We start from the raw sequence: 25,376 nt of genomic DNA on the forward strand, positions 1-25,376 counted from the left end.
GTGCTGCTCAGAGGGAGCTGATTGCAGGGGAGCCGGAGAGTTCATAGCTGAATTCCCTAAGAGAGAAAATGTGGTATCGTATTACTGACGGGAGATGTTCCCTTCTCCAGCTGTCTGGCTTTATTTTCCGTAATTACAGGTTGCCACGCTCTTTAATTGTTGAAAATGAGCCCCGTGAAAGGTTTCAACTTGACTGCAGCTCTGCTGGGTGTCTGTGCAGGGCAGTGCTCTCCCTTTTGGGGGGGCTCCCGCTGCCCAAAGATTTGGGAACTCTGCGCAGCCGGGACTGGGGGGACAGGGAGAACCTCGTCCCTGTCGAGCTGCTCATTTTCCTGCTGGTTCCTTCAGCGATGGCTTATCAAGTCATTTAATATCCCGGGCGCTATCTCTGAATCTAAATTGCCTAATTCTTGGGTCGGTGACAGGAAATGTGAGCACAGAGCCCTGGCTCTGCAATTACTGTGACTAAGCATCGGGGCTGAGCACCCAGCAGCAGCAGCAGCAGCAGCGCTGTCTCCTGGCCCTGCTCCTGTCCTGTCCTGGCGGCCCAGCCCGAGCTGCTGTCCCCAGGGCTGCTGGGACAGTCTGTGACAATGTCAGGGATGGCTCCTGCTTCCCCAGGGCCACGGGCAGGGATCGGCCCTGACTCTGAGCCATGCGAGCCATCATCAGCTGTGAGTAATCCTCCAGGGCACAGGCAAAGGATCCCGCATACCTTTTCCTGGGAGTTAAGTCACTCTGGAGCTGTTGGAAATGTGCTTTCAGAGTTTTGTTTCACGTGGCAGAGCCCCGCTGCTGAGCTGGCTGTTGGTTCCTTGGATGGTGTTTGAATATTGCAGGAGGGATTTACATTTCCACACGTGGTGGGTGCTGTGGAACGAAGCGAGCAGGTTTGGTGGGTGTCACTGCCTTGCCTGTTTCCTCCCGTCCTTTCTGAGTTTAAAGTGATCTGTGCATTATGGAAAAGGGGTGGAAAAGTGCTGTGCTCAGCAGGGCAGGCTGGGCTGAGGGATCAGGTGCCCAAATGTGGCAGGCCTGCTCGTGCTTCGTGGGGAGCCTGCTCTTTAAAGGGTGCCTGGCTGGTTTCTAACTGGTTTTGAGGCAGAAATGCTTTATTTTTCCAAAACGCCTGACAGAAAAATCTGCCAAACCGCAAATTTGCATCATTTAAGCATTTGCTTGAGTTTAATGCTTTTGCTCTGGGAGATCAGTGGTAGGACTCCTGCTGGAATTGGTGTTGAGGAGAAGCATTGATTTTGCAGTGGCTGTGAGTCTATTAGGCAGCAGTGTTTGGAGCAGACTCGTTTGTCTCTAATGAAGTTACACACTCTGGCTTGACTCGTAGGCAATGGCTGTTTGGAAAGGAGCCCCCAGGAAAACACAGCTGATCCCTGCAGGATCAGTGACTGGACTGCTCCAGGGAGTGCCTGGGAATCCTCCTGCCCAAAGCTGGGGCAGGAGGCTGAGGTGGCAGCAGTGGGAGCTCCCAGCAGGATGGCTTGGGTCTAAACTGTGAGCTCACTGTGTGCGTCAGGCAGAGAGACCCCACTGCTTCCCTTTGGCTCTGAGGAGCTCCCCAGTGCTGCTCTCCTCCCAGCTGTGAGGGATATTAGCTCAAAAAATTAAAGGGTCTTTGATGGGAGGCAAGAAAGTCTGCTAGAATAAAATACCAGCTTCTAAATAATTAATTGCGAAGCAAAATCCAGTGCAAAAACTCACAGTGGCATCGAGTCTTTGCAGGAATTCATCGAGGAGGAGGATGAGTCTGTACTGATGTGTCTTCCTGGGTATTATTTCGTTAAACTGGCGGCTGTGCAGAGCATTCCAGGGAGTTTTATGGCCCAGTAATCCATTGCTGGATGAGGGGAATACATTATTTATAGATCAGAGTGTTTTAACATCCTCGCATGGGTTGTTTAAGGAGGTCAGGATGCAGAGCAGTGGGAATGGGATTAGCCCAGCTGTGCCACAAGCAGGGGGTGAAAGGGGAAGTTAGCACGTAGATGTTCGTGTTTTTATTGTGCCTCACGAGGCATAGGTCACAAGAGTTAGGGGTTTCTAGAACCAGGATGGAGTTTTTATTGCTTGTGACATCTCAAATTGTAAGTGAGCTGGAAACAGGCACGAGCATCCCACTCCCGGCTGCGTGCTTGTGTTCCCAGTGGGATGCAGGCAGAGGGCTGAGCAAGGGGGCATGGATGGATGGATGGATGGATGTTTGTGAGGGCTGCCAGCCCCTCCTGCCTTGCAGGGGCAGGAAGCTGTGGTGCTGCTCCACGTGGGAAGGCTTTCTGCGTTGTGTGTGCCGTGTCCCAGAGGCACAGCCCCGTGAGCCGGCGCTGGGGCTGCCAGACAGGTGCTGCATTCACTGCAGAGTGCTTTTAGTGTAATTGCTTCTTCAGGCTTCCAGTTAGGCTTGCCATGAGAGCTGGGATGTGATGTTCCCAGGCAGCTCGGAAAGGCCTCACAGAGCCAAGCAGAGGAATGATGTGGGCAGGGGAAGGGGGTGCCCATCAGGCAGAGCCTGCAGGCTGAGCCCAGGGAGGGCTCTGGTCCGGGGAAGGGGCTCTGCTCCTGGTTTGCCTCAGGAATCTCCCTGTTTCCAGCACCCACAGCAGTTCCCACTCTGCTTTCTGCCTTGGGTATTCCCAGCAGGGAGCTCTGGGCTGGCAGGCTGGAGATCGGGAAAGCAGCAGTGGTTCAACTCTGGCACTTTCCAGTAGTGTCTAGACGTGGTGACACTCAGTGGTCTCAGAGGTCTTTTCCACCTGTAATAACTGTGTGATTCCATGGTTCTAGGGCTAGTTAGGAGCCCAGGCTCTTGGTGATGTTACAGAGTTTAACCAGTGGCCAGGCATTCTCTGGAAGAGCTGTGTGCCTGTTGTTGGGAGGAGCATGGAAAATGCGCCGTGGTGCCACTTGAGCAAGACTGGTACGGGGCAAGCTGCGTCACCTCGCACTGCCAGAGTGCCCCTGAGTTACAGGGAGTGAGCAGCAGCTCTGGAAGCTCCTCTGGGCTGACCACAAATCACCCTGCACACGTACATCCTGCTGGGAGGCAGGGACATTGCCCAAAAATCAGCCACGGGCACACAGGAATGTGGGAGTCACAATGGGCGTGCTCCTCTGTGGGTGTAAGGGCAAGAGGGGTGCCAGTGGGCAGCCACAGGCTTGGGAGCAGCTGTGTTTATTTCTGAAGAGGCAGAAACAGTTATTTCCTTCTGAAAACTGCTCCGCATTTCTATTTGTATTTTCCCATCCAAGCAGTTTGGACGCGATGGGCTCAGTTTCTCCTGTGAGGTGCAGAAGAGTGAGTCACTTGTTGAGGGGATGTGATACTGGGTAGTAAGTGCAGAACCAGCTCTGGAATTGCAGAGTCTTTATGCAAGAGGTGTTTTTTCCTGTGTGTGTAGGGCAATGTCCCTTTCAGCTCGTGCTGGAGCTGGTGTCCCCCTCCAAAGATGAAGTTGGGCAGTGTAGGGCACAGAGCTGCATTTGCAGGAGCTGGGGAAGTTGCCAGACCTTTCCTGTAGCATTTTGTCCAAAGCCAGAAAGTGGTTTTGGGGTCTCTGAAACAGCAGAAGTTGGACAGAAGAAGGGAAGTGTGTAGGTTTTGGATGAACACCTTCTTCCCTTGTTTCTGGGGGATGCCAGGATCTCCCTCTGCACCTTGCACTGCCCAGTGGCAGTGCTGGCTGAGCACTCAGCCCTCTGTGCTCCCAGCCCAGTCCCTCCAGGAGGCAGAACAAAGCACCTTGTGCTGTCTGCTTCGCACCGGGAATTGCTTGGCTGCTCATTTGCATCGGGCTGGGTGGGGAAGGTGTGTTCAGAGTGTGCCCCAGGCCCTCAGACTCTGCAGTGGAGACAAAGGCTCCCCATTGCGCAAGGGCACCCCAGGAAAGGAGCTGGGGAAGGAGCTGGGTGCAGCCACCTCACGGAATCTTTCAGCCTGGAAGAGGCCTTTGGGGTCAGCCAGTCCCAGCTGTGACCAATGCCCACCTTGTGCCCGGCCCAGAGCACTGTGTGCCACCTCCAGGTGTTCCCTTGGGCACTCCAGGAGCTCGGGAGCACTGGGACAGCCTGGGAGAGCCAGCCCAGAGGTTGTGCCTGGTCCTGCCAGCTTTCCCCAGCCTTTTTCCCCCCCAGCCTTTTTTCCCCCAGCCTTTTCCCCAGCTTTGCTTCCCTTTGCCAGTGGTTTCCCCCTCTCCTGGTGAGGGGATCCCAGGGAGAGGCCCCTGGGCAGGAGCTGGAGTGCTCCAGTTTCCCAGGGTGTTTTGGATGGTGATGTCTGTGCAGGAATTAAAGCAGTGGCTGAGAGCCCTTGTCAGGCATCCTCTGGCTGCAGGTGATGTGTAACACATGCCAAAGGTTGTTCTGGTGAAAAATGACCGATTTTCTTTTTTTTTTTTACCAGTAACAAAGGAGCCTTTTCTTTCTTCCTTTGCAACAATGAGAATCTGGTGGGTTTTTTTTCTCTGAAGTGGGAGGAAAGTTGTGTTTTTGTTGACTCTCATGGTCCCCCATGGTGAGTTGGAGGGTGCTGCTGTAAGAGGTGTGAGGTGGGCACCAGAAACACACACAGCCAGTGAGACTTGAGGCACAGTCCAGAACTCTGTTCTCTTGAAAGTTGCAGGATAAAATTTATGACAATAACAAGCCTGTGGGAGTCAGTTCCTTGCTGATTTTTTTTTTCCAAATTAATCTTAATGCTTTAGTAACATCTGGATGATTGCTTGGTAATCTTTTTCTGGGAAGTGCTTTTGTGTGTGTGTATGTACTTTGTTGTGGAGTGATAAATCACTGTAATTTACCAGCCTGGTTTTTAAAAATTTGGAAAGTCATACTGTGTGATGTGTTCCTTGGAGCTGTCATTCCTGGAGGCATCTGAATGAATCCATGACATTTCAGCTCCTGTTTACTGCTTCAAACAGGTTTTTATGCTTGACATGCTTACCTGAGCATCCCTCTAAGTTTGGAGTTTATGGAGAGTTTTCTGAAAGGGAAATTAAAAAGAAATAAGGGTTTTTTTAGGAGGAGTAAGGTGCAGCCATTTGTTTTAAGCCACCTGGGGTTGGGAAGTTGATGTAAATGTCCAGATGAAGAGTGAGAACGTGTTGGGAATACCCCTGGGAGCCCCTGGCCATGGCTGTCCATTCCCACCTGGCTCAGGCAGTGCCTCTGTGCTGAAATGTGCCCTCAGCCCTGGTGCAGCAGGGGCTGAGGCAAGGCAAGGGCAGGGTTGCACAGCCATGAGGTGCTCCAGGAGCTGGTTCTGTATTTCCAAACGTGGTGAAGCAATGCAGGGAATAGGCAGAGACTGTCTGGGGCCCTGAGAGAATCACAGAGCTCTTGGTTGTGCTTCTGGGCTAGTGGAAAAAGAAAAACCAAGGCTTTTTTGGCTTTGAGAGTAGATCCTTCTGCAGGGCTCGGGCTGTTGGGGCTGCATCTTTGGGAAGAGAGGCTGGATTGTTTGGAAATAGAGGCTCTGCAAGGAGGACGTGCTGGCAGCCTCGAGGGGCTTCACAGCTAAGGGAGAATCCTTGTGTTTGTCAGTACCTTACAGCTGAACTCCTTGGGAACTCTCTCAGGCAGAGGAGGGGGCACAGAGAGGCTGGCACTGGGCAGGGTAAGGATTTGGGCAGGCTGGAGGTCACACAAAGGGCCTGGTCTCTCTGAGTCTCTGCAGGGGCTGGGATCTCATCGGTGTGCATTGGGTAGTTCTGCTGCAGAACAGGAGGCTGACCCACTTAGTGCCTGCCAAAACCTGGCTCCACTGCTGGGCAGCACTGATCTCTGCTCCCTGGGACACTGACAGCACCCAGGGAACAGCTGGAGCTGGGTCTGGAGGGGTTTAGGCTGGATTTTAGGGAAAGGTTCATCCCCACAGGTGCTGGGCACTGCTCAGGCTCCCCAGGGAATGAATGGGCACAGCCCCACAGAGCTCCAGAAGTGTTTGACCAAGGCCCTCAGAGTCAGATTGGCATTGTTGGGGTGTCTGTGCAGGGCCAGGAGCTGCTCTGGGTGATCCCTGTGGATCCCAGGATATTCTGTGATTCTGTTGAGCTCCATAGGGAGCGGGAGCTGGGGCTGTTCTGCTGCCTGAGGCAGGACAGCGATTCCCCCATCAGCACCAGAGAGATGGAAACGAAATAATTGCCAGTCCCAGGCCTGTGATGACAGGAAAAACAGCTCCAGCTTTGTGTGAGCCCCTGGACCCAGGCTCACATATCCTCCTGTGACTGTGCAGCTCTGGTCTCAGCCCACGCAGGAGCTCTGGGCACAGTGCAGGGTGAATCCAGCAGGGCCCTGAGCAGCTCCTGAGGTGGTCAGGGTGGATGATGTCCCACAAAGAAGGCTCCTGCAGGCAGCACAGCCCTCCTGTGTGTACAGCACAGATACAGCTTGCAAACCATAGGAGTGTGTCTGTGGAATGTGCTCTTTTTGCACAATTCAGGGCAGCGACTAAAAGTGCTGCAGCAAATGTTTGTTTGGTGCTGAGGACAAGTGTGCAAGGCAGAAAAGGCTTTGAAGGTTTTGAAGGAACCCAGTAGGACCCACAGCTCCTGCACAGCACGTGGTTAGGCAGGCAGAATTGCTAATCAATATATCGAGAGGGAAAATAACCCCTGCAGACCAAACTGTGCAGAGGTTTGGGGTTCCAGGCTTTTCCTGTGGCCTCTGGCTGGAGGTGGAGCTGGCTCCCTGCTCACAGGAGGAGTTGTCATGGTGTCCCAGAGTCACTGAGGCTGGAAAGGAGCTCAGAGGTCATCAGTTGGAAGCTGTGCCCCATCCCCACCTTGTGCCCAGCCCAGAGCCCTGAGTGCCACCTCCAGGGGTGGGAATCCCAGACCTCCCTGGGCAGCCCCTGCCAATGCTCAGTCACCCTTTCCGTGGAGAAATTCCCTCTCATGTCCAGCCTGAGCCTGCCCTGCACGTTCCCAGTGCATTTTGCTGAGAGCTGTTGTCTACAAGGGGAAGAAGAAGTCTGAGGGATTGCCTTGGAGTTACTTTGGGGTCCAGGCAGCCCCATTTCTAGGGCACAGAGCTGCCACCCTGTGGTCCCATTCTCCCTTGCCCTGGGATGGGCTCCTAGTGCAAGCTGCAGGTTCCCAGGCCGAGGGGCTGGTCCTGCTGCTCCCCAGAACCTGCTCAGGCTGAGCTGTGCTTATCCCAAGGTCTGATTGGATCATCCTGTGTTGGGAATGACTGCCCAGCCCATGTTCCTAAAGCTCAGCAGCTTCAGGAGGAGCCCAGCTCACCTGGCATTCACACAAGATTGCAGATATTTATTTAGCTCTTTCAGAGCAATCTTGAACCTGCTCATCAGTGTGTGCATCTCACTTGAAGCCACTCCAGCTGTGCAGAGCTATTTTGGTACAGGAACCCTTTGAAATTTTAATGCACTTTTTGCTTAATGAGTCACTTAAGGGAGCAGCAGCAGTTTTACAAATCCTCTGCCTGGAACCTGTTGCTTCCACTGACTTTTCTGTAACCTGCTTTGGGAAAAGTGAAACACATCCAGGTGTTTCTTGGGAACGTGATGGGATTGTTGGGGTGTCCTGTGCAGGATCAGGAGCTGGACTCTATTCCTGTGGGTTCCTTCCAATTCAGGATGTTCTGTGGATCAGTGGTTCGAGGTCATGGCAGCACGTAACACTGCTGAGAAGGAATCAAGGACCAAACCTTTTCAGCAGGTACATAAAATTACCCTTTCATCAAATTCTTCTTACAAACAAGATCTGGATTTGAATGCAGGGAGATGAAACCTCGCAGAGCTCCTGATTCATTGTCTAAATGGCAAGGAAATGTCTTGCCTGGCTGAGGCTGCAGCGAGCTGTGAGTCACATCCCCATGGAGCTGGGGACAGCAGGGACAGCCTTGACGCCTCCCTGGCAGCTCCTGCCTCTCACAGCAGACGGCCCTGCCACGTGTCACTGTGAGCACAACTCTGCTGAGCTCTCAGGAGCTCAGTCCACCGCTGGGGAAGCCTCTCCCAGCTCCTCCTCAGCTCCCCACTCCAAGGGCTTTCCAAAGCCCCCCAGTTCTCCAACTCCCGGAGCTCACCGAGGCTCCCAGCCGGAGCTCTTGGGAACCTGGATATGAAAATCTGATTTTATATAGCTCAAGCTGGACCAAATTTCACATTTCGAGTCTCTGCTAGTCAAATTGACAGAGCAATAAGAGGATTTTCTTGGTCCAGCCTCTCTTTTTAAACCTAGCAGAGGAATGCCAGGGGCCAGGGATTCATATTCCACTATGCCTGACCTACAATTTATGGCAGCATTATCCCAGACTAATGGAGTGGGTCCCACAAGTCTGGAGGTGCTTGTGACTCCTTTCACTCGATTTTAGAGGCCTTTTCTGATGAAGTGGCACAGCCCCTGCTGTCTGAGGAGATATTTGTCACTGTCCCCTGCACGGACGCCTCACCTGGAGGGAGGGATGATCTCAAAGGTCCCAAACCCTTCTGTGGTTCTGTGATTTATTCTGGCTTTCTTTCAGTGGTACAGGAAAGGAGCTTCTCAGGCTGTAAAAGGGGCTTTGAGACTCAGGGAGATTCCAGGTTCTTGCTGTGAATCCCTGGAACTGGGTTGAAGAGCAGAGCCCTAATCGAGCACCTTCTCTCTCAGACACAGCTTTGGTTAAGCCTCACCACTGAGCAACCCACTAAAGCTGTCAGGCAGCCAGGCTGAAATCCTTGCCTTGCAATTGAATGAAATCCTCTAGAATTTAAAAACCTGGGGGGGGAAAAGGAGCCCTGAGCATGAAATACCCCTGTCCTAGTGTGATGAGCATCCCCCACATCTGGGCTGAGAGTTCTCTGGCAATGTGGAATAGGTGAAAGTTACTTTGTGCAGGGAAACACAGGGGGATGGAGCCACCCCCTGTGAGCACTGCAGGTATCTGTGGCAGCAATGGCACCAGATGGGCCTCCCCAGGCCCAGCTTTGTGTTAGGCTGCGTTGATCCAGCAGCACAGAGCAGGCTCTGAAATGCCACCTGTTGGCATGAGCTGTTCCCCTGGGAATGGGGATGGGAGGGCTGGAGCTGCTGGGTGTGATGATCCCACTCCAGAGCTGTTGTTTCATTCCCATTGTGGCACTGAGCATTGCTCAGAGGATTAGGTGGATGTGGATGTGGATGTGAGCAGCTTGATCCCCGAGAGCCTGGCCTGGGTTATCAGGGTTTCCTGCAGAAACTGAGCTGAGAAATGGGGAGTTTGGGCTCAAGGACCATTCGTGCCTCAGCTTGCCACAGCCCTGTGCAGATAACCCTGTTCTGTGGCTCCCTCTGCAATCAGGGGTGTGCATGCACGTTGGCTGTGCTGCTTTCAGTAAGAGAACATTGAAATATTCTAAACATAACCCTTTGTTAGTCCAATGCAAGGCCATTTTAATTTTAAATCAGCAAATATTTCAGCTGGGCTTCCATAAAGGGTATTAGTTTTTAATTATTTCCGGCATTTTCCCTGATTAAAAATGGAATTTATTACTCTTCTAGTTCTAATTTTGTTTACTGACTTGGCAGGTAGCATTGCTCATGGTTGCCTCCATGAAAGGCACTAATTTTGAAAAAGCTGGATGATGGCTCTTGGGTTGATGTATTTTTTCACCTGAATGCATTGGGAAAATATTGGTAGAATTTTCACATTTTAAGGCTGGTGCTGCTAACAGGTTATTAATTGTTGTTGTTTGAGCATCAGGTTAGCTTTGTGTGACATCAGTCAAACTTGTGGGCAGTCTAGTCCAGGATGTCAATATCTGGCTTCCCTTCGGCTGAATTAAAATTTATAGTTGGCTGTCACGATGGTAAATGGGATTTATTTTGATTCATCCTTCTCTGTGTGCAAATTCCAACCCCTTGTGGTGTACATAACCTGTTGTGCGTCATCTTTTGCTGAGTACATCCCAAAAATTGTCCCAGCAGAGGGGACATGAATGGTATCCTTTCTGTGGGAATTTATCAACCTGTTACAACTGGCACAGCAAAGGAATCAACAAAATTAGCCAGCATTTGGTTTCTTAAATTTTATGCTGGTGTTAAGAACCACGTTCAGTGCTGTTATTTATTGCTTGCCTTAAATACAGGCTAAGTTAGGAAACATCTACAGTGGGACATGTTATTTATCTGCTCACAGCATGTGGCATGCTCCAGAATATTCCCCCCAAACTCCTTAATGGATTAATTGGGCAAAATCTCCCCCAACAGATGAACAATCCTGCTCTGTTTCACGTGGGTGGATGGAGTTTGAGCAGAGAAAACCTCCAAGCAGTGTTCCTGTGGGATTCCCAGTTCCTGATTCAGTTTAGACTGAAGTCCCTGGCTGGCAGGATGGACGGGGAGCTGAAGTCCCGTGTCCATGAGTGTCCACCTGGAAGTTCTCTGGGACAAGAACTGCAGTCATGGGAGAGCTGGAACCATCCCTGGGACAGTGCAGGGCCCCAGTCGTGTCCCTGCTGGGATGGATCCATCCCTGGACTCTGCTGGGAGCCACTTTCCCCCTCCAGCAGCAGCCAGCTCTGCCCAGCTCTCACATCACCTCCCCTCTGAGTGTACAGAGTGTTTCTGGGCCAGAGCAGAAGGTGCATTCTGCAAGTCTTGCATGAACAAATTGCACTTGGCAGGCAGGATGCTGCCCTGCTCTTCCCTGCTTGTTAAGGGTTCCAGTAGAACGGGCTCCCTGATACAGAAATATCCCAGAAGAGAGGCTGGGCCAGGAGAGCTGGGGCCAAGGCAGGGCTGGACCTTCTTCCTTTGAAGCACCCTCCTGCCTGTGTTTGCATTTTCTGCAGTTCTCTCATGTGCTGGCAAAGAAATGTCAGGGTAAGTTTCCTGAAAACAAAGGATTGGAATGAATGAAGTCTTTTTCTCTCTTAGTCCTGAAACTGGTTATGAGCTTTTCTTTTTTTTTTTTTTTTTCTCCTAAGCCAGTTAGTTTGGGCTTTAAAGAACAAACCTCAAACCCCAGACAATGCAGTAAAGCCAAAAGCTTGGAGCAGGTGTTGCCCACTTGTTCAAACACGTCCAGGGCTTGTTTCCTTTTCAGAAGGCACTTGGAAGTCAGGCCTTGAGGAGGAAAACTAAAATGGAGCTGTGGAGCATGAACTCAGAGCGAGGGCCCTGTGCCCCAAAAGTGTGTATTTACATGTGGGGCTGTGAGAGGAGGAGCAGGTTATTAACCCTGCTGAGCCCAGGGAGCAGGGGCACATCCCACACTGAACCTTCCCAGGGTTCTCCAGCCTTTTTGTGTGTTGGGAGGAGGAACTGCAATCCCTTTCACCCTCTCTGTGGCTGCCCCTGGATCCCTGGCAGTGCCCAAGGCCAGGCTGGGCAGGGCTTGGAGCCACCTGGGGCAGTGGGAGGTGTCCCTGCCCGTCTTAGGGGGTGGCACTGGGTGAGCTTTAAGGTCCCTGCAACCCAAACCATCCCATGGTCCTGTGATTCCCACGCTGCAGATCGTGGCTGCCTCACGGGCTGGGGTTTTGCCAGTGTTTGCTGCATCTCCTGCAGAAACAAGCACTTGATGTTCTTCCTGATTTCACCTCCGTGTTCCAGGTCCCATCAGGGCATGCTTCCTCCACGTCAGGAGCCCCCAGCCTGTTCTGGGCTTTCCCTTGTTTCCAGGTTGTTTCCCCTGTAAAGCTGGAGGTGCCCATTGTGTAAAATGTTTCACAAGTCACATTGGGCTGGGAAAAGAACGTGGTGGGGCAGAGCCTGCAAGCTGGAGCAGAGAGGTGCCCTGCCAGATGATTATACATTCCTTTTCATGGCTTGTTTGGGTTTTTTTAAGAGGCAGAGAGTAAGTTGAGGCGTGTTAGAGCCTGTGTGAGGAGCGATAATGGAGTGCTCCTCTCCTTTCCCACAGCTGGGCGGAGGGAGGACGTGCCAGAGCTCAGTGCCTGGCTCCTTGTGCTCACAGCCCTGTCCCCTGGGGCTGGTGGGACATGGCTGAGGTGCTCAGGGGCTCTTCTCTTCCCTGTGGCACCCACATCCCTGTGCCCTCCTCACCACGGTGCTCCTGCTGTCCCCTTTCCCATCCCACCGCCCCGTCCAGGCAAGGAGCTCTGTGCTGAGTGCTCCCTTTTCCCCCTCTCCTGCTGCCCACTGAGGTCATCCTGGCTCCTCAGGTAAAGCAGAGCTCAGGGGGGATGGGGGTGGTGGAAATGGGCCTCAAAGCACATTTCCAGCCATGCCTGTAGCAGGTTATTTGTCTCATTTCAAAGCCATTCCACGGCTGGTTTGAATTACTCCTCCCTCGTGCCCTGGCGTGCTGGTGAATGGTCAGGCTGAACAATATCCCAATATTAATTGGTGCCCTGGGATTTCGGGTGCTGCTTGGAGGAGCTTCTCTCTGCTTCTGAGCATTAAGTTACTCTGCAAATGTTTTTATTGTCTTAAAGAGGGGTTTACTGCCTGTTTACATAATTACTAATCTAATAATTACAGTGGAATTGAGCCCTGAAAGTTGGTGGATCTTTGTGAAACACTGAACAAAGGAAGCCCGTCAGGTTTTTGTATCTTTTATAAATATAAGCCTCTGGAACAATCAAACTGACAGAAATCCCACAAAAATGTCCCAGTTAATGGATTTTCTGTTTGCAGCGCTCTGTAGGGTTACAGAATTACTGGTGGCTAATTGCAGCCTTACAGATGGCACCAGGAGGGATGCATTTCTCCAGCCTCTGCTGCCTTCCTTTGGCTCCCAGGGACGCTTTTTTGCAGAGGGAGGGGAGTATCTGGCTGCTTTTTGGGTGCTTTGCTGGGAGAATTTCAGGTATTTAAAAAATTACATGTAAGTTGTTAGCAAGGATGTTTTCAGAGCTTATTGTGAGTTTCCTTTGAGTGGCACTTCTCTGTTTTAATGGGAAACCGAGATTGGGACTGTGACCTGGGGTGGTGCTGGGAGGCGGCAGAGAACTGCCTGTGCTTCCTCCTCCTCCTCCTCCTCCTCATGACTGGCTCTGCTGGGTCTCCTGGGGCACAGCAGGGAGAAGGGAAGGAGGAGGAAGAGGAGGGACAGCCCCTGAGAGGGGCCAGTGGAGCTGCTGAGGGGGCTGTGAGTCCAGGAAAGGCTCCTAAAATTGACCCCTTAGGGAATGGTCTGTGGAAAATAGAGAACTCACGTCTCGTTTCTCTGAGCTTTCCCCCTCTGTTCTTTGCTGCCTTTGGCCTTTTCCTTCTCGCCGTGAGCGTTGGGTGCGCGCGGCAAGGCGAGACTTCTCTCTGCGACATCAGGAGCTTTTTGCTTCCTCTCCACACCTCGTGGCTCCTTGGGGGGCCGGCTGCAGAGCCCCCAAAGGAGGGAGTTGTGCCTCTGTGAGACCCTGAGCAGCCTGGCTGCCCTCGGTGGCTGGCAGGCAGGGTGCTGGGGAGCTCTGCGCGGGCGGAACCTCGCCGTGCCCCGGCTTGTTCCCCTCTGCCCCGTGTGCAGGGGCTGGGCAGCCATCCCCGGGCACGAAAAGGCTGCAGTCAGCACTCTGCAGCCAGGGAGACACCTCTCCTTGCCCTCTGCCCATCCCTGCTGCAGCCCCACGCGTGGGCAGCCATCAGAAATGTTCCACCGGCAGCGTTTGTGCTGCTGCGTCACGCCAGCAAAGCTGTGCTGCTGCTGGAGGAGCTCATCCTGAGCTTGGTGTGCTCTGGGACTTGAGGAAAGATGTGCCACGGTGAGCCACATCAGCATTTTGCTGCTGTGACCCTACTGCAGTGGCTGTGCAGGCTCAGTCAGAGGTTGTGTCCCTGGCAGTATTCGTACTGTAGATCTGGCCCCAGTGTGGAGGCTGTGCTTTGAGTCCTGCACTGCACAGAGCTGTCCTTGCTCCCTTCATGTACAGGGAATAACATCTTGAGAAAGCTTTTTCTAGGAGTTGATTAAAAACTGTAAATAATAAAGTGCAAAATACAGGGTTTTTTTACCTTTTCCCCCTCTTTTCACCGTAGGTTTGTCAACTCTGAAAAGTGGTGGAAAAAACCTAAGAAAACAAATAAAGAAGGGAATTGCATTTGAAATATTTTGATATTGCTCATGAGGGACTTGGAAGGATGTACAGCCCATCAGTGATGTGTGATAGGGGGATCTTTTCAGTCCAAGACTGTCTTTGATGGCAGAACATCCAGAGGTCTCCAGAGCACCTGCAGGGCAGACTCTGTAGTAGAGAGCAGAAAAGTTCAAGGTGAAACCCCCTGCACTGGCACAGAGGTTACTGCCTCCCAAAAGGAGATACAAGGGCTGGTGCAGCAGTCCCAGAGTCTTTGTTTAGCTCTGCTGTAAATGTGTCCTTTGCTTCTCTCTTTTGTCCCCTCTTTAAAGGGCTTCCCTTGAAAATGGCAGCAGTCACTCTGTGTCTGAGGTGCATCACTCTCTGCAGAAACAGTCACTGCCTCTGCCCTGGGTCTGCAGGATCAGTGTGAGGTGTGGCTGTGGCTGCTGGTGGAGGGGAAGGCAGGGGACAGTCACCTCTCCTGGTGGCTGTGGCTCAGGAGGGTGGAAAAGTGTCTTTCAGGAGGAAATTCCTGGGCCCTGATGTTATTTTTAACACCCTTTTGAGTAAAAGCTGCTTTAAGCAGGAACACAGTGGGGGCTGTGTGCATGCAGACAAAACCAGTGCTGGGAGGTTACTGGGAGAGGCTGGATGTCCCTGCAGCTTGGAGGTGGCTCTGTGGGGGGACAGAAGCCATTCAGGTGAATTCAGGGGCTCAGGTGGGTGAGTAATTCCCTTGTAGCGCAGGCAAGGTGACTCTGGTCAGTGTGTGCACAGATCGACTGAGCGTGCATCTGCTGCAGGGTTTGCTTTCATTTGGCTGGGAATGCTGCCACAGAAAACACCAGTGGCTTTGGCAGCCACCAAAACCATCTCCTGCTCTTTAAACGTAAAGAGGAAACTGGTTCTTTTCTTGCAGGGCTGTTTTGGAAAAGTGAAGCACTGAAATGATGGAATGGCACTTGCTGCTGCTGCTGAGAATGTCAGCGACGGGCTGGAGAAGACCTCTGAGGTGTGGGGTGCCAGCTGTGCCTGCTGTCACCAAGTGCCAGGGCCACTCATTTCAGTGCTGGCTGGATTTACTGTGGTTCTGTTTGCTGCTGTGGCTGGTACCTCAGCAGCCTGGCATTTGGAGGAGGCATAGCTGTTGTTTTGTGAGCAGTTTGCATTCCTGACACGTATTTTAGAATGCCTAAAAAAAAAATTCCCACTTCTTCATACTTCAGCTCAGTGTTTTGTTTCTGTGACTGTAGCCAGCGTGAAAAGGAGTGAGAGCCTGGTGTTGAAATATCCCCACTAGGGTTTGGAGCATCTCTGCCTGCTCCTTCCCTGGCACTGCTTTTTGGGTCATTTTCAGGGGAGCATTGGGCTGGAGCTGGTTTGGCAGTGTGCTGTGCAGGGTGCCAGGAGCTCACAGGTACGAGCCCTGCAGCTGGGCACCTGGCACCCCTCACAGGCAGCTGCCACGTGCCAGCAGCAGCATTCCCTCTTACTGACCACACATTGCAGGGCCACAGGAGGACCTGGACCAGCTGTGGAGGATTTGTTGTTGTTTTTTTCCTGCTGCTCAGGAGCAGCTTGAGTTCGGGAAGGAACAGCTCTGTCCCTGTGTGCAGCTGTGGTCCCTGGGTCTCACTGAGGCTGGGCAGGGCTCCAGGGCAGGGCTCAGCCCCTGAACCCCCAGCTGGATGCACTGGGGCTGCTCAGCTGCCCCTCTGCCTGTGTTCCATTTGACAGCAGCTTTGTTGTCCTGAACTCCTCTCAGAGTGAGGCCTCACTTTGGCCTTGCCTTTGCTGAAGGTGTCTGCTCTGTGTTACCCTTGGCCACGGTGAGGATTGCACGTTCCAGACGAGGTCAGTGTCTTCTGCAGCACCAGCCACTGCTGTTTCTGCTGGGCAAGTCCTGCTTGGTGCATCCTTTGATTTACATTTGCTTTTCTTGGCATTTCTGTCACACACAGGGAGCTCGTGGTCCTCTGGGATCAATATGAGACGAAAGGTCTGTTCTGTGCTCTGACTTTCCCCAGCTTGGTGTCCTCAGCACAAGGCACCAGCACATTTCATTTTTATGTGTCTGCACTGAAAACACGAAAAGACTTGAGTGAGGTAATTCTCTCCTCAGCACAACCTCTGTGCAAAGTTTCTTATGCAGATCATAATTCCTGTGCCAGTTTTTGTCATCTTCAGCTGCACTAGCAGTTTCCTGGAAAGGTGTCTTGTGCCTTTCCTCCCCTGGAAAATGGGTCATCTTCTTGCAGGGAGTGATCAAGAGTAGCAGGCAGAAATTAATTCCCATTTTTCCCTGTGTCAGTCCCTGTTCCATCTCCCAGCTGTGCTCCCCAGCCTTGCATCCCATTGACAGACAGATGGACACATCACTGCTGGGATCACTTGTTCTGTAGTCCCAGGCAGGATCCTGATCCGCAGGTTTTAATATAAAAATTCCTTCCCGTAGCCCTGTGGTTGCTTCTCTCATGGTTTTGGGATGCAGATTGAAAGCTGCTGCTGACTGGCACGTTTCAAACTCTGCATTTTGCTCCTGATAACCTCAGATGTGGTGATTCACATGCCTCTCCCCACCATGCATTCCCTGGAAAAGGAGGCAAAGCCTTCATTTTAGTTGGAGGCCACACTCAGAGCTGATGGGTATCAGCTTTCCACCCTGAGCTGCCTTAGCCTGGCTTTTGGTAGTTCTGGCTTTTCCCCTCCAGAGCATTTGCTGATCCATCCCTTTTCCATCCTTCCCAGGGTGGGGGCTCGTCCCCTGAGCCCCCAGGGTGTCTTCTCCTGGGATTTCCACACCTCGTGGTTCTGTCCCCTCTTAATTAAATAAGCACCACCCAGCCATGTGACCCTGGAGTTGTGTGTTCCTCCCTGGGAGTGGGAGAGCCGTGGCAGGAGCTGTGAGGGACGAGCTGTGACTGGAACCAGTCAGCCCAGCTCAGCTGGAGCCACCAGGTTCTGCCAGGAGGTGCCAGGTAAAACCTGAGCGTGTCCTTCACCTCTGGCAGTGCCAGGCTGGTCCTGAGCAGCCCAGCTGTGCATCCCTGCTGTGCCAAAGGCAGAGCTGCTCTGCTGGGGCTGGTATCAGGAGGTGAGCACAGCAGCCACCTGAGCACTGCTTGCCTGCCTCCTCCAGCTCTGCCGAAACAGCAGCCAGGATTCCCCTGAGGTTTTGGGAAGCTTGGGCTCCTTTTGTTGCTCCCGTGGTCCCCAGCAGCTGTGGCAAGAGCACTGTGAGCAGGAGGATGGTGAGGGTCCTGTGGGCAGTCCTGGCTTGGGGCCTGGGTGAGTGGCTGTGTCAGCATCTCCCCATGTCCCTGTCCCACCAGAGAGCCCTGTCTGTGCTGCACTGCCGTGCCAGGCAATAAGCCCCTGGTTTTGGCAAGTTTAGGATGTTCAGGGCAGGCTTTCTGCTGGTTGGACACAGCTTTCCCCCTTAGTCACCCCAAAGCCTTTCCCACTGGGATGTGGCTGTGCTGGACACTGTTCCCAGAGAGAAGGGAGCCCTGGGGAGCCTGGCAGCAGGGATCCAGCCCTCCCTGCAGTGCTGGCCTCCCCACCCCACCCCAGTGCAGTCCTGAGCAGTGCTGATTTCAGAGCACACGCTCACAGACAGATCCTGGTGCCAAAACTTGTGCAAGGCATGCTGTCATCTGCTAAGGTCATCCTTTGCTTCAGTCCCTTTCCTTATTATGGAAGTTATTCTTTGTCCTTTCTCCTGGCTCTGAAGCAGTGATTGAGGAAGCTTACACAGCTCTGGTGCTCAGTGAGGTTCCTCGTGCTCCCTTAGGGGTAGGGAGCAGAAAGGGAAAAAAGCTCTGCTGGTCTGCCTGAGTTGTGTTTCACACCGGTTTTTCCTCTGGAATCCCTCCCTAGTACTTAAGTCAGGGAATCTAAAATTAGATACTTCATATCTCAGGCACCATCTTAATGATCTGTGTGAGGTCTTTGGCATTGCTTGAAAATCAGATTACTTCCCTCAGTGCTTAAAGGAGGAGATACACGGAGCACTTCCTCTGCAATTCCCCCTAGCACAATCATTGCCCTTAATTTTTTTCCACACCATTTTAATCCTTCCCATCCTGTCTCGTCGGCCACTCGAGCCACGGGTTTCAGTTTTTATTGCTGGAGCCTGTGGTGCTGGCTGGTTCCTCTGTGCAAGGTCCCATCCTTGGCTGTGCAGGGAGAGCTCCCCCAGATCCGTGTGGAGCTCTGTCTCCTGGCCTGAACGTTTTCTTGTTCCTTCTCAATCTTTTGAGTGCATCTGGCACGTCCCAGCCTTGCTGTGTATCAGCAGTTCTCAGCTCATTTGGCACAAGCAGAAAGCCCTTTTTAAGCTAAGTGCAATAAATAACACAGAACCTAAAGGTAAATAAACAAGCCCCACCTTATTTTTTATTTCAGCTGCATTTTTGGGAATTCTTTTCGTTTTTCAAGTATCGTATAAATGTACACTCAGTCCTCAGAGCCTCCATGGAGGCCAGATGGGCTCCTCCTTCCCTGCAGCTCCCCGTGGCTGGGCTTAGTCTGCCCCACAGGCTCCAGGGAGTTGCCCTCGTGGCTTCCCATAGATTTGCTTATGTCTGATGATCTGAAATTAGAATCCTTCCCCTGCTCTGCCCTTTGCTGGAAACGTGTAAAACCTTGCAGATTCCCCCCCAGGCTAGAAAGGGGGATTTTCCCACCATTAAAAATAAAAGGGAAGGGAAGGAGAAAGAGTTAAAGCATGCTCAGATAGTTGTAAAAATGATTGAAAAACAAACAAACCCACAACGGTGTCAATTATTCACATCCCCTCTATAAATAGAGAAACCCTGGAGAGGGGGCTTTCCCTTGGGCTACCTGCTCTGCTCTTTCATTAATTTATTGCCACGGTGCTTTCTCAGTGCTGTGCTCCTGGTTTTGTTTCCTTTAGCAGGGATTTAGGGATGGCTGACTGTTGCCTCTGTGGAGGTTTAAGGTCTCTCAACAACAAACCTTCCTCCCTCCCTCTCTGCTTGCCTTTTCTCCCCTCCCTTGGGAATTGTCGTAGGGGTGGTGCTGCAGCTGGAGGAGCAGGGCTTCCCACACCTTCCCCTTCAGGAGCTCAGCTCCAAGGGAGTGTGGGTTTATTTTTCTTTGCCCTCCTCTTCATCTGGAGGATCACCAGCATTGTTCTCAGAGCCGTGACAGACACGGAGGGTGCGTGCTAGCGAGACTCTTGCAGAGGGGTTTTGCAGCTGGAGCTCCACCAGCCCACTCCTGGGGATGCATGGATGGATGGATGGATCCCCTGACCTTCCTGCATGGTCACTGTCATCTCACTCCAGCTTCAGGAGCAGCCACTCTCCTCAACAGGTACTATAAGCTGTCCTTGGCTTGAGATTCATTTTTCTCACAAGCAGTGCTCGGTTTGAAATTAATTTTTCTCACAAACAAAAAGCTTCTATGGCATTTTAAATGTCACAGAAAGAAAACACAGAGAGGAGCACGTTTGTAATTTATTTTTGCTGCTTTAAAAGTCAACCAGCTTCTGCAATGCTCTGAAGTTGGTCTCGGGGCTCAGCGTCTAGATGGAGACTAGGGAAACTCAGAGCATTTTCGAATGGCATTCCTGAAGAAAGATCTGGGCATAGGGCAGTCTCTTCTCCATCCATTCCATCCATTAATCCCATCCTTCCATCCATGGTTCCAGCACTGGTGCAGCCTCACCTCAGGGCACAGGGACAGCTTTGGGCACCACAGTTTGAGAAGGATCTAAAGCTATTGAAGAGCATCCAAAGGAGGGACACGAGGATGGTGAAGGGTCTGGAGCTTCTTGGGGTATCTGTGCAGGGCCAGGAGCTGGGATCTGATCCCTGTGGGTCCCTTCCAGCTCAGGATATTTTATGTTCCCTCTCCTGTGGGTTTTGTTTTGCAGAGGGCAGCCCAGGGACATGGGGGAGAGGCAGAGCTGCCAGGCCAGCAGAGCCCTGGAGCACAGGAGAGGATTTACCTCGGTCTCAGGGCAGGGCATTGGCTGGGCTGATCTCAGCAGCAATTCATATTACCTAACTAAGTATTAACTAACAAAATGTGGCCTCCAGTCACAAAGCAAGGGCCTGATTGTCCATTTCAGCAGATGGGATTGAGCACTGGAGTTACAGTAGTGTGGAACTGGGATCGTGGGTGGGGGAGCACAGCCCAGAGCTGCTGATGGATATTGAATGGTTTCTGTATGGAATGCCTCCTGCTCTTGTCTCTGTATGTACATCCTGCATGATGGTAGAGCTACCAAGGGCTTCTCCAAATTGGATGAAGACTTACTTAACAGCCAACTGATTGCATTTGAAATCTGACAAAAGCAATGCCTCATAAAATGAAAAAGTAAAAATAGAACTGAAAGAGAGCTGTCGTCCTTCTCGCCAACTTTTCCTGTTCACTGGACAAGGGGATATATTTGCATACTGATTTTTTTCATTCTGGAAAGGAAGGGTTGTGCTTTGGAAAGGAGGCTCTTAGAAAGCTGCAGTTTCCATGTTTTTCATCCATTAATGAAAAACTGTCCACACTGTCAAGCAAACAGAAAACAGGTGTGCTGCATTTTTCTCCAGACTCTTGGCACTGCAGACTGCTGCAGCCCATGGAAGCCAGAGCTCTGTGCTGTACCTGGAATCTCAGGTAGCAGATGTGAGGAATAACAAGGTGCTCCTTTAATGTGTTCTGCTCCCCTGCTCTGTGTTTAATCCATTCGTGGAGGTTTCCTGTGCTCCCAGCCGGGCATGGCAGCACAGGGAGCCCTGGGGGAACCCCTTGGCCTGGATTTGGAGGCTGCTTTGTGGCTGTGCAGTAAATACAGCTGTGCTGCCTGCAGCCCTCCAGAGCACAGGGAGCTGCTCTGACGTGTGCAGGCGCTGGCTCACACACACCAGGGACATGTCTGAGCATCAGGAGCACTCAGTGCTGACAGGGAATGTTTTGTCTCCAGTGTGGAAGTTAGAAAAGCTTTATTTGATTTTTTTTTTTTTTTTAATCTGATCAGTTGTTCCACGTGTTTGATATTTACAACTGTCGTCTCCCCTGAGAACAAACTGGTGGGTCACTGGTCAGCTTTTCCCTTGGCCAGCATCCACAGGAGCAAATGTGTCCAGAAAGGGCTCTGTGCTGGAAGGGAAGTGATGGGGCTGTGCTCATGTTTGCTTCAGCCCGTCCTCCTGGGGAATCACTTTTTGCCCTGTTGGACCTTCCAAGACCTTGCTGGAAGGGAGGATTTGCTGGAGGCTGCTTCAGAACTCCAGAAATTCTGCAGCAGCAGAGCCTGGGCTGTTGGAATGAGCCAGGACACTGAGGACTGTTCCAGTGCATGTTAATGTCAAAGTATGAGAAACAAATGTTCTTCTTGAAAAGTACAAATTGGTTTAATTTAGGAAAGACTGTCCAAGTTGTAAAAGTTAATGGGAGCAAAACTTCTCAGGAAAGAGTTGATGGGCAGTGATAAATCCTTGTTTTCTGGAGGAGCTGTGGTGCCCACTTCTCACCTGTTCATGGCAAAGGATGTTGCCAGCCCTTCAGATGTACTGGAGCAGCGTGAGGGTTTGGATAATGCGGGATCCAGGTGTAAACATTCCCTTTTAACAAAGGGCTGCCAGGAGAGAAGGAGATTTGCTGCAGGAGCACAGGTTGTGTGTGAACAGGCTGCCTTGGAGCTGGTTTCTCAGAGTTTGTGTCACCCCAGAGCAGATTTTAGAGCTACAAACTTCTCAAAAGCCACGTCAGGGTGGAAGATCTGGCAGAATGCTGGGCTGTGTTTGTTTTGCTCTTCTTCTGGGCAGGTTTTTTTGGGGCAGAGCAGGCAGACCTGAGCAGAGATGGTCACAATTCCCTTTCCTGGGAGGTGAGGAATGCTCGTGGCAGGGCTGCTCCCTGTGTGGTGGGTGCAGGTGGGGAGCCTCTTGCCTGTAGGACCTTTTTTGTCAGCAAGATTCCCCTCTTGGAAATTATTGGCAGCTGGCACGATAATGAGTCCATTTCAATATAAATGAGCTTCATTTTATTAATTTCTGCCAGCTCCTGAGCAATTCATGAACTGCTTTTCAGATCTCTACCAACAGCTTGGGGGAAGAGGGGGAGGTAGGGAGCAAAGAAGGGAACATGAAGGAAAAGAAAGAAAACGAGAACATTTTTAATTTTAAAAAGAGCCAGTGACTCTCATCTCTTTTGAGAATCCAGCCAAGAGTGAGAATCACACTTTCTCCACCAAGCAGCCAAGAACATCAGGGCAGCAGTAATCCCTCCAGCAAGGTTTTTGCTCCTTGGGACCTGTGGAGGAGTTTATAACTCTCCCAAGTCTGTGTGCAGCGTTGAGGTGATGTTTTGGTGCTGGTGCTTGGCTGGGAGAAGGGGGAGTTGGGTGAGAGCTGGATTGAGAATGCACTCAGCCTCTCCCAGGCCTGGATTAGAGCTGGGCTCCTTGCAAGGGAGCTCACCAGTGGTACCAGGCCTGGAAAGGGCTGGGATTTGGTGTCCACATGAGCTCAGTGTCTGACTCAAGGACTGTCCTAAGGACTTGTCTCAGGTCTAGGTAAGCACAGACTGATCTCTTGTATCTGCACTTTTGTGAGCACAATTAACCCGAGAACCCTTGCTCACAAAACCAGATATAAATGCTCTGCCCCAATGTCTGATTCACCCTTGGAAAATGGCAGTGAAATCCCTGCCTGGAAAACCTCCCTTTCCATGAGTGAGACAGCCTGCAGGGAAACCTCCTGTGAGCCCTCCCAGCATCTCCTGGGCAGCTGGGCTCCCCTTGCTGCCAGAATTCAGCCCTGCTCTGCTGGAAGGTGCCTCTCTTGGTGGTCATCCTCACATGCAGGTGTGGTTTTGGCTCTGAGCTCAGACAGACCGGCCTCAGCAAGGCAGTGTTCCAGTCTGGGGGGATTTTGGTTGGGAAGAGGAGCTCTCCACGTCCTGCGGTCAGGGCCGGTGGTGCTTGACTGGGTTTTTCATTTATTCTGCCACCATCAGCTCTCACCATCCGAATTTTGCCCAGTGTTCCTTAGGTAAGTGCTGATGACAGCCCCCTGCAGAAGATGCTCCTGTCCAGCCCTCCCTGCTAACCCTGCTCTGTCTGATTTGTTTTTCTCCCCTTTCTCCCCAGGTTTTTGGCATGTAGTCATAGACTCTGAGGCGGGAGTCATGGAGTCGCTGAGTGGCAGGTGCTGACAGCTTCTGCAGCCCCAGTAACCGCTCACTTTGGGGTCATTTGCAATTCTGTACCTCTAAATGCCACAGCTCTCTGGGGGAAGGTTGCGCTGGATACCGGGACTGCCTCGGAAGGTACAAGTGCCTCCCTCGTGTTTCTGCAGGGCTCTGCTGTGCTCTGGGCCGCTGGGGAGGGCAAGGCTGCATGGCTGGCTGCTGGGCTGGGCTTTCCAAGGGTGGCATCCCTTCCTCCCTCCCTCCTCCTCTTACTTGAGGGGTCGTTCTGGAGTCCATCCCGTGCTTTAGCACGTGTGAGAGCGGCTCACAAAAAAAGAAGTGGCTGGTTAAGAGGTTCTGATGTGAAAACAATGAAATACGCCGCTGGAGTTTCTGAGAAACTCCAAGGCTTTCTGTGGAATTTCAGCCTCTCTATTGCCCTTTTGAGAAAGCACATTTTAATTACAATAAAATGTGTGTGTTCACACTCGGTTATTAGTCTTGTACATTTTTCTATGTGGTTCTGGTGAGTTCAGTGAAAATCTTTGTTGTTGGCTGGCAGATTTTAGCAGAAGTTTATTTCTGTAGGCTCACTGCCCGCTGTGGATTTGATCATTGTTCTGGTTCTCACAGCCTTCGAGCTACGCTCCAGGAGAAAAATACAGATTTGTCACCAGGGCCTCCCACTAGAATCTAATTTTAAATTTGCAATCTGTTGTCTTGTGAGGTGCTTCAAATTTGGTTGGAAATTTAGTATTTTTCAGATATGCTCCTGGAATCTAGAGGTCCGACCTTTTGCGGGTTCAGGAGTTAGTAACGTAGGTTAAATTGAAATGAGTATTCTGGTTTTGTAATTATTTTAAGAAATAATTTAATATCAGGACAGGGGAAGAGGAAGGAAAATGACTGTTTTAAAAGGAAATTGTGTTCTCTGAGAGGGCCATCATCAGTGGTCATGTAGAATGTGATATAATTTATGTGTAACCATTTCATGTAAGAGTCATCCAGCAAAACCTCAGCAGTTCAGCTGGAGGTCAGGCTGCTTTTCCCACATACCCAGTGTAGGGAACACTGTTTTTCCTGCAGAATTCATGCTTTCCTTGCTGGCAGCCTAGTCTTGATGTCAGTCTGAAGTCTGAGCTTTCAAAAAGCATATCTCAGTCCTCTGTCCTGTCTCTTGGTGTGGAAGCTGGCTTAAAGGTGACTTTGTTGAAGTCACTGCATTTCTGATGTTTTCCCTGCCATGAACCAGGAAGGAGCAGGTTTTCTGGGGGAAAGCCCTTTCCCAGGATGGATGGTCAGGCCACCTCTTTGGGGATGTGGAGGCAGAAGCTGCCACCCCTCGTTTGCCTGGCTTGGGCTGCAGATACAAATCTGCATCTCGGGCGAGCGCCTGGGTCAGGGCAGGGTGCTGGTGCCTCCTCAGGAGATGTGCCTGTCTCTCTGCTTTGCTTCTCAAGCCTCTCCCTCCCAGAGAGAGAGAGAGAGATTGCAGCAGAGGCCCTCTATTCCCACAAAAACTTTGGGTTCTGATGAATCAACATTTTCTGCTGAAAACAGCCAGTGGTGCTCGCAGCCCTGTGCTGATCCCTGCAAGGTTCAGGGTCACTCACAGCAGATTCCTCCCACCACCACAGACCTGTCTAAAGCATGCAGATGTGTCACACTGGGTCTCTGTCACATCCTGGTGGTACCTTGATGGGTCTTTAATGGTGGCCTTTGCGTTTGGCTGCTGAGCTAACAAGGGGAACCTTTGTCCTAGCAGCACTTGCGTGCAGCTCCCATTAACATTACTCATTTTCTTAATTTGATACAGATTTTTTTCATGGAGTGTGCTAAATGCAGTTAAGCCACAGACAGGCAGCATCTGGCAGTCGTAGCTGAGCGCTCCGAGACGCTGTTGCCCCAGGGTGTCTGCTGTGGCCCGTGGGAGGGGGAGGCTGGGGCTCCCTCCCCTGCCCAGCTCCCGCTCGCTGGGGATGCTGCAGTCTGTAGCAGGGCCAATTCCCCTCTCAGGGCTGCCTTTCCACATCTGCCCGAGCTCACCTCTCAGCTCCCTGCTGCCAAAAAACGAGGAGGTGTCACTCTCCAGAGGCAGTGTCCCCTCCTGTCCCCACTGTGTCCCCAGACAGGCACCCTTGTGCTGCCTCTGGCACGTGCCAGGCCAACTAGCTCAGCAAAAACTAACTCATAAGCTTTTCTTATTGTTGTTTTTTTCTTTCCCCCCCAGATGTAT

The 25,376-nt window shown here is 51.8% G+C and overlaps 1 protein-coding gene across 5 annotated transcripts in view; it reads left to right on the plus strand.

Moving 5' to 3' along the window:
• TIAM1 (TIAM Rac1 associated GEF 1) overlaps window positions 1–25,376 on the plus strand; it is a 151,930-nt gene that overhangs the window by 50,958 nt on the left and 75,596 nt on the right. For 2 of the 5 annotated variants that reach the window (XM_036404187.1, XM_036404189.2), the window contains exon 2: window positions 23,100–23,278. The exons of 2 other annotated variants lie outside the window; for them this stretch is intronic. The gene's annotated coding sequence lies outside the window, so the exon portion shown is untranslated. Of the gene's footprint in view, window positions 1–19,232; window positions 19,322–23,099; window positions 23,279–25,376 lie in introns of those variants that run through there. One more of the 5 variants, XM_036404190.2, reaches the window with a different exon arrangement.

The sequence above is a fragment of the Molothrus ater genome, chromosome 2, assembly GCF_012460135.2.
Source record: "Molothrus ater isolate BHLD 08-10-18 breed brown headed cowbird chromosome 2, BPBGC_Mater_1.1, whole genome shotgun sequence".
Lineage (NCBI taxonomy): Eukaryota > Metazoa > Chordata > Aves > Passeriformes > Icteridae > Molothrus > Molothrus ater.